We start from the raw sequence: 6,494 nt of genomic DNA, 5'->3' as shown, positions 1-6,494 counted from the left end.
CAATGGCGACGTAGAGATAGCGATAGCCCCCTGGCGCCCGGGGGAATGGGCCCAAAATGTCCAGCCCCCAAACCACGACCGGCCACGAGAGTGGAATGGTCTGCAGGCCGTGAGCTGGCTGATGAATCTGCTTGGTGTGAAATTGACAGGCTTCGCAAGCCTTCACCAGCTCAATTGCGTCATTGAGTGTTGTAGGCCGATAGAACCCGTTGCGAAACGCCTTGCCGACGAGGGTCCGTGATGACGAGTGGTGCCCACAGTCTCCACCGTGAATGTCTGCCAGCAACTCCTTCCCCTGTTCCCTGGAGATGCAACACAGGGAAACACAGTTGGGCCGCTTCCGGTAGAGCTCCCCGTCTCGGATGCAGTAGGTTGTAGCCTGCCGGGCCACGCGTTCCGCGTCCTCTTCTTTCTCTGGTAGAGTCCCTTGCATTAAGTAATCCTTGAGCTCCGCAGTGCAGCATCCTTCCTGAGGCTCCAGCGCTAGGAGTAAGCGCGCTCCTGAGGTTGGGCCACAGGCCAGGGCTCCTGAGGCAGGCGGTTGGGGGAGCTCCTCCCGAGGTTGCGTTGTGCTTGATAGTGACGGTGATGCTGAGGGCTTGAAGAGTCATTCCTCGAAAATGCCAGGCTCCTGAGGTAGCTGCCTCGATGCCCTCTTGGTGATGTCATCAGCCTCCTGATTGGTGCCGCGAGGCACATGCTGCAGCTCCAGCCCCAAAAACTGATTTTCCATCTTGCGCACTTCTGCAAGATGCGCCTCCATGTGCTCATCCTTGGGCTTGTATACTTTGTTGGAGAAGTTGACGAGGAGCTGTGAGTCACCCTTGATGATGAGGCACTTCACCCCCAGTGCGGCCGCTGCCTTTAAGCCTGCTATGAGGCCCTCGTATTCTGCTATGTTGTTGGAAACCTTTTCGCCCTGCTGGAAATAAAGCTGCATGGCGTAGTAGAGCTTGTCCTGAGTCGGGGATATAAGCATTGCGCCTACCCCTGCGCCATGTCGCGAGAATGCTGCATCGAAGTGCATAACCCAGCCGTCTGGTGCCTCGCTTCCTGGGGAAAGCGACCGATCTTCTCCTGCTTCGAGCCCTGGCGCCTCTGTCCATTCTGCCACAAAATCTGCAAGTGCAGCTCCCTTGACGACTCTGGTCGTGCTGAATTCTAACTGAAACGCTTGCAGCTCGATGTTCCATTCAGCGACCCTTCCAACGGAGTTAGGACTCCTGAGCACTCTCTCCAATGGGTAGGCTGAGACAACCTTGATGGGGTGACCTTGGAAGTAGTGATGCAGCTTCCGAGAGGCCACCAATAGCGCGAGCAAGAGCTTTTGGGGCATGGGGTATTGTGCCCTTGCATCCCGCAGCACCGTGCTGACGAAATACATGGGATGCTCGACGAGAGTGGGCGCGCCGATGGAGCCCGCACCCTCCGGAGAGTCGAGCGCCTCCTGAGGCGTTTGAGCCCCCGGCTCCTGACTGCTTGGTGAGGTCCCCTCGGCCCCGGAGGCGCCTTCCTATTGAGGCTGATCCCCATCTGTCGAGGTCGTGGCCCTCGCGAGGCCTTCCTGGCCCTGAGCTGCTACAGTCGGGGTCGTGGCAGATGCGGCCTTCACCCGGCGCTCCTCCCGAACCGCCACCAGAGCTGCGCTGGCGGAGTAGGGTGTGGCGGCGAGGTAAAGCACCAAGGGCTCCTAAGGGCGTGGAGCCACCATCACCGGAGGGCTGGTCAGGTACTTCTTGAGATCTTGGAACACTTCGTCAGCCTCTTGAGTCCATTCGAACGGACCCTTCTTCTTTATCAGCTTGAAGAAGGGCAGGGCTCGTTCCCCCAGCTTGGAGATGAAGCGTCCTAACGCGGTTACTCGCCCGGTGAGCTTCTGCATTTCCCTGAGGGTTTGCGGCGGACTCATGTCTTCGATTGCCTTGACCTTCTCTGGGTTAGCCTCGATACCTCTGTGGGACACAAGGAAGCCCAGAAGCTTGCCATAAGGAACACCGAACACGCACTTCTCCGGGTTGAGCCGCAGGTCCACTTCATGAAGGCTCGCGAAGGTTTCTTCCAGGTCCTGTATCAGGGTCTTGGCCTCCCGAGACTTCACCGCGATGTTGTCGACGTAGGCTTCGGCGTTTCTCCCGAGCTGCCAGCCCAAGGCGATATGCATCAGTCGCTGAAAGGTTGCACCTGTGTTGCGCAATCCAAACGGCATGCAGGTGTAGCAGTACACCCCGCACGGGGTCAGGAAAGCCGTTTTCTCCACATCTTCTACCGCCATCTTGACCTAGTGATAGCCCGAAAAGGCATCCAAGAAGCACAATAGGTCGCACTCAGCGCTGGAGTCGACGATTTGGTCGATGCGGGGGAGCGGGAACGGATCTTGGGGGCAGGCCTTGTTGAGGTTGGTGAAGTCGATGCACATGCGCTCCTTTCCTCCCTTATTCGGCACAACAACAGGGTTAGCAAGCCATTCCAGATAGTGAACCTCGCAAATAACTCCCGCAGCTTCTAGCTTGCGGGTTTCTTGGATGATGACGGCCTGCTTCTCGGTGGACTGCGGCCTTGCTTTCTGCTTCACGGGGCGCACATTGGGGCACACATTCAGGTGGTGCTCTGTCACCTGCCTTGGGACCCCCGCTAGCTGCTTGGGCTCCAACGTGAACACCTCCTTGTTCGCGCGCAAGAATTTCACTAGAACCTCCTCTTGCTTGGGGTCGAGATTGGCGCCTATGGTGAAGGTGGCGCCAGAGGATCCATCCTCATCGGCTGGTACCTGCTTAGTCTCCGCCTTGTCTTGGGTGAACAGCTGCTTCTTCTTGGTTGGTGCAACCCCCTTGGCCTTGAGGGTGTCGGCGCCGGTGGGTTGCGCCACTGCGGCTGCCTTGAAGGCGAGCTTGAGCGCCTGCAGAGCATCCTTTGTATCTCCAGACACGGTGAGGACACCGCTGCTGCCGGGCATCTTCATGAGGTTGTAGGTCAGGTGAGTCGCTGCCATGAACTGGGCCAAGGCAGGGTAGCCGAGGATGGCGTTGTACGGGAGGCTGATGGGGGCGATGTCGAAGTTGACCAGCTCCGTGTGGAAGTTGTCGTGAGTGCCAAATGTCACCGGGAGGCGGATCTGCCCTAGGGAGCCGGTGGAACTGCCTCCGATGCCCGAGAAGGACTTGCTGGGTTGGAGTCACTCCAGGGGCACATGGAGGAGACTGAAGGCCTCCATCGAGAGCACGTTGAGGCCGGCACCGCCATTGATGAGGGTCCTGGTGACGGCCACCTGGCAGATGGTGGGGGTGCACAGCATCGGGAGCGCACCCGAGCAGGCGGTGTTGGTGGGGTGATCGTCCAAGCTGAAGGTCAGGTCGGCCTTGGGTGCCACCCAACCCGGAGGAGCTTTGCGGTGCGTGAGGGCAGCGCCGATCTGGCGGACGAACGGCTTGACGTGGCGGCTCGAGGGTGGTGCTTGCGAGCCGCCCAGGAGATCTGCGGCGAGTGGGGGCGCCGGTGCAGCATAATGGGAGAGGAAGAGGTTGCGCAGCTCCTCCCAGGGGGCCACTGAAGTCGTTGGCAGGTGGAGCAGCCACATGCGCGGAACGTTGGTGAGGGCCATGGGAAGCCAGTTAGCCATGACCCTGTCGTCGCCCCCGGCCTTGAGGACGGCCTTCTCATACGCTAGCAGGAAAGCTAGCGGATCCGCCGCACCGTTGTAGCAAGGCGGTATCTCTGGCTTGAACTTGTTCGGCCACTGCACATGTCGCAAGGCGGGGGCCAAGGCTTGGAGCCCCCTGGCCCTAGTGCTGGCGTCGGTAGCCGGAGCGGGCGGCGCGTTGTCCGCCATGAGGGCGAAGCGCGGTGTTGATGGAGAGCGGGTCAACGGAAAGGAGAGCTCCGGCGCACCCCTACCTGGCGCGCCAAATGTCGGATATCGGGTTCCGGCAAAACCCTTAAGGTTCGAACTCTGGGGTGCGCGCGAAGATCTTCCCCCTACCGATCCATGTCCCAACGCCTTGCTGTGAATCTAGGCTACACGATGAACAACACAAGGAACACAAGGTTTATACTGGTTCGGGCCACCGTTGTGGTGTAATACCCTACTCCAGTGTGTGGTGTGGTGGATTGCCTTAGGGGCTGATGATGAACAGTACAAGGGAAGAACCGCCTCGCGAGGAGAGGTGTTCTTGTGGCGGTGGTCTACTTGCGAAGGATTCGATCCCCTCCTACTGTGGTGGCTATCTCTATATATAGATGCCCTGGTCCTCTTCCCAAATATTGAGTGGGAAGGGCGCCAACAACGGCCATTTTGAAGGGGAACATCTAGTACAAGTTATCCTAACTAAAGTTGGTCTTCGACTGCCAGAGGCACTGGCGATGACGCCGTCTTGGGCTCCACGGTGACCTTCATCGTGCCGCTCTGCTGGTCTTGGTCTCGTTGCACCTAAATGGTAACCTTTGCTTGATGCCTCGGTACTCCGCGCCTGCGCTTGCCCCCTTTGCACCAAAGAGGAAACAAGGACACTGTGCAGGCCGGCGCCCGCCTGGTCTCGATCGTCATGGCTTGCGTCACGAGCACCTCGCGAGGTACCCCTGCCTTGATCTCTCCACCTCCTCGCAAGCCTGCCTGGTGAGGCCGTTCCTAAGGAAGCCTTGCATTGTCCACCCTACGAGGCTTGGCCCCTCGCGAGGGTCTTGAGCTCGAGTTGGTGAAGATAAGCCATACTGGGCCACCACTTGAGCCACACCGCAGGCTGCAGGCAGGCAAGTCTGGGGACCCCCGTTTCTAGAATGCCGACAAGTCTGACTCAACTTCACACCTTGTAATACAGGCAAGAACCCTTTCTTTGACTGGTCCATTTTGAACTTCTTCAAAACTTTATCAAGGTATGTGCTTTCTGAAAGTCAAATTAAGCGTCTTGATCTATCTCTATAGATATTGATGCCCAATATGTAAGCAGCTTCTCCGAGGTCTTTCATAGAAAAACTCTTATTCAGGTATCCCTTTATGCTATCCAGAAATTCTATATCATTTCCAATCAACAATATGTCATCCACATATAATATTAGAAATGCTACAGAACTCCCACTCACTTTCTTATAAATACAGGCTTCTCCAAAAGTATGTATAAAACCATATGCTTTGATCACACTATCAAAGCGTTTATTCCAACTCCGAGAGGCTTGCACCAGTCCATAAATGGATCGCTGGAGCTTACACACTTTGTTAGCACCCTTTGGATCGACAAAACCTTCTGGTTGCATCATATACAACTCTTCTTCCAGAAATCCATTCAGGAATGCAGTTTTGACATCCATTTGCCAAATTTCATAATCATAAAATGTGGCAATTGCGAACATGATTCGGACAGACTTAAGCATCGCTACGGGTGAGAAAGTCTCATCATAGTCAACTCCTTGAACTTGTCGAAAACCTTTCGCAATAAGTCGAGCTTTGTAGACAGTAACATTACCGTCAGCATCGGTCTTCTTCTTGAAGATCCGTTTATTTTCTATGGCTTGCCGATCATCGGGCAAGTCCACCAAAGTCCACACTTTGTTCTCATACGTGGATCCCATCTCAGATTTCATGGCCTCAAGCCATTTCGCGGAATCTAGGCTCATCATCGCTTCCTCATAGTTCATAGGTTCACCATTGTCTAGTAACATGACTTCCAGAACAGGATTACCGTACCACTCTGGTGCGGATCTTACACTAGAAGACCTATGAGGTTCTGTAGTAACTTGATCTAAAGTTTCATGATCATCATCATTAACTTCCTCACTAATTGGTGTAGGAATCACTGGAACTGATTTCTATGATGAACTATTTTCCAATAAGGGAGAAGTACAATTACCTCATTAAGTTCTACTTTCCTCCCACTCACTTCTTTCGAGAGAAACTCCTTCTCTAGAAAGGATCCATTCTTAGCAACAAATATCTTGCCTTCGGATCTGTGATAAAAGGTGTACCCAATAGTTTCCTTTGGGTATCCTATGAAGACGCACTTCTCCGATTTGGGTTCGAGCTTATCAGGTTGAAGCTTTTTCACATAAGCATCGCAGCCCCAAACTTTAAGAAACAACAACTTTGGTTTCTTGCCAAACCACGGTTCATAGGCATTGTCTCAACGGATTTTGATGGTGCCCTATTAAAGTGAATGCAGCCGTCTCTAAAGCATAACCCTAAAACGATAACGGTAAAACAGTAAGAGACAACTAGATCAGACCATATCCAATGAAGTACGGTTACGATGTTCGGACACACCATTTCGCTGTGGTGTTCTAGGTGGCGATAACTGTGAAACTATCCCATGTTGTTTCAAATGAAGACCAAACCCGTAACTCAAATATTCTCCTCCATGATCAGATCATAGAAACTTTATTTTCTTGTTACGATGATTTTCCACTTCACTCTAAAATTCTTTGAACTTTTCAAATGTTTCAGACTTATGCTTAATTATAACCATATCTGCTCAAATCATCTGTGAAGGTAAGAAAATAACGATACTCGC

Source organism: Triticum aestivum, chromosome 3B (assembly GCF_018294505.1).
Source record: "Triticum aestivum cultivar Chinese Spring chromosome 3B, IWGSC CS RefSeq v2.1, whole genome shotgun sequence".
NCBI lineage: Eukaryota > Viridiplantae > Streptophyta > Magnoliopsida > Poales > Poaceae > Triticum > Triticum aestivum.
This window is presented reverse-complemented; position numbering follows the sequence as displayed.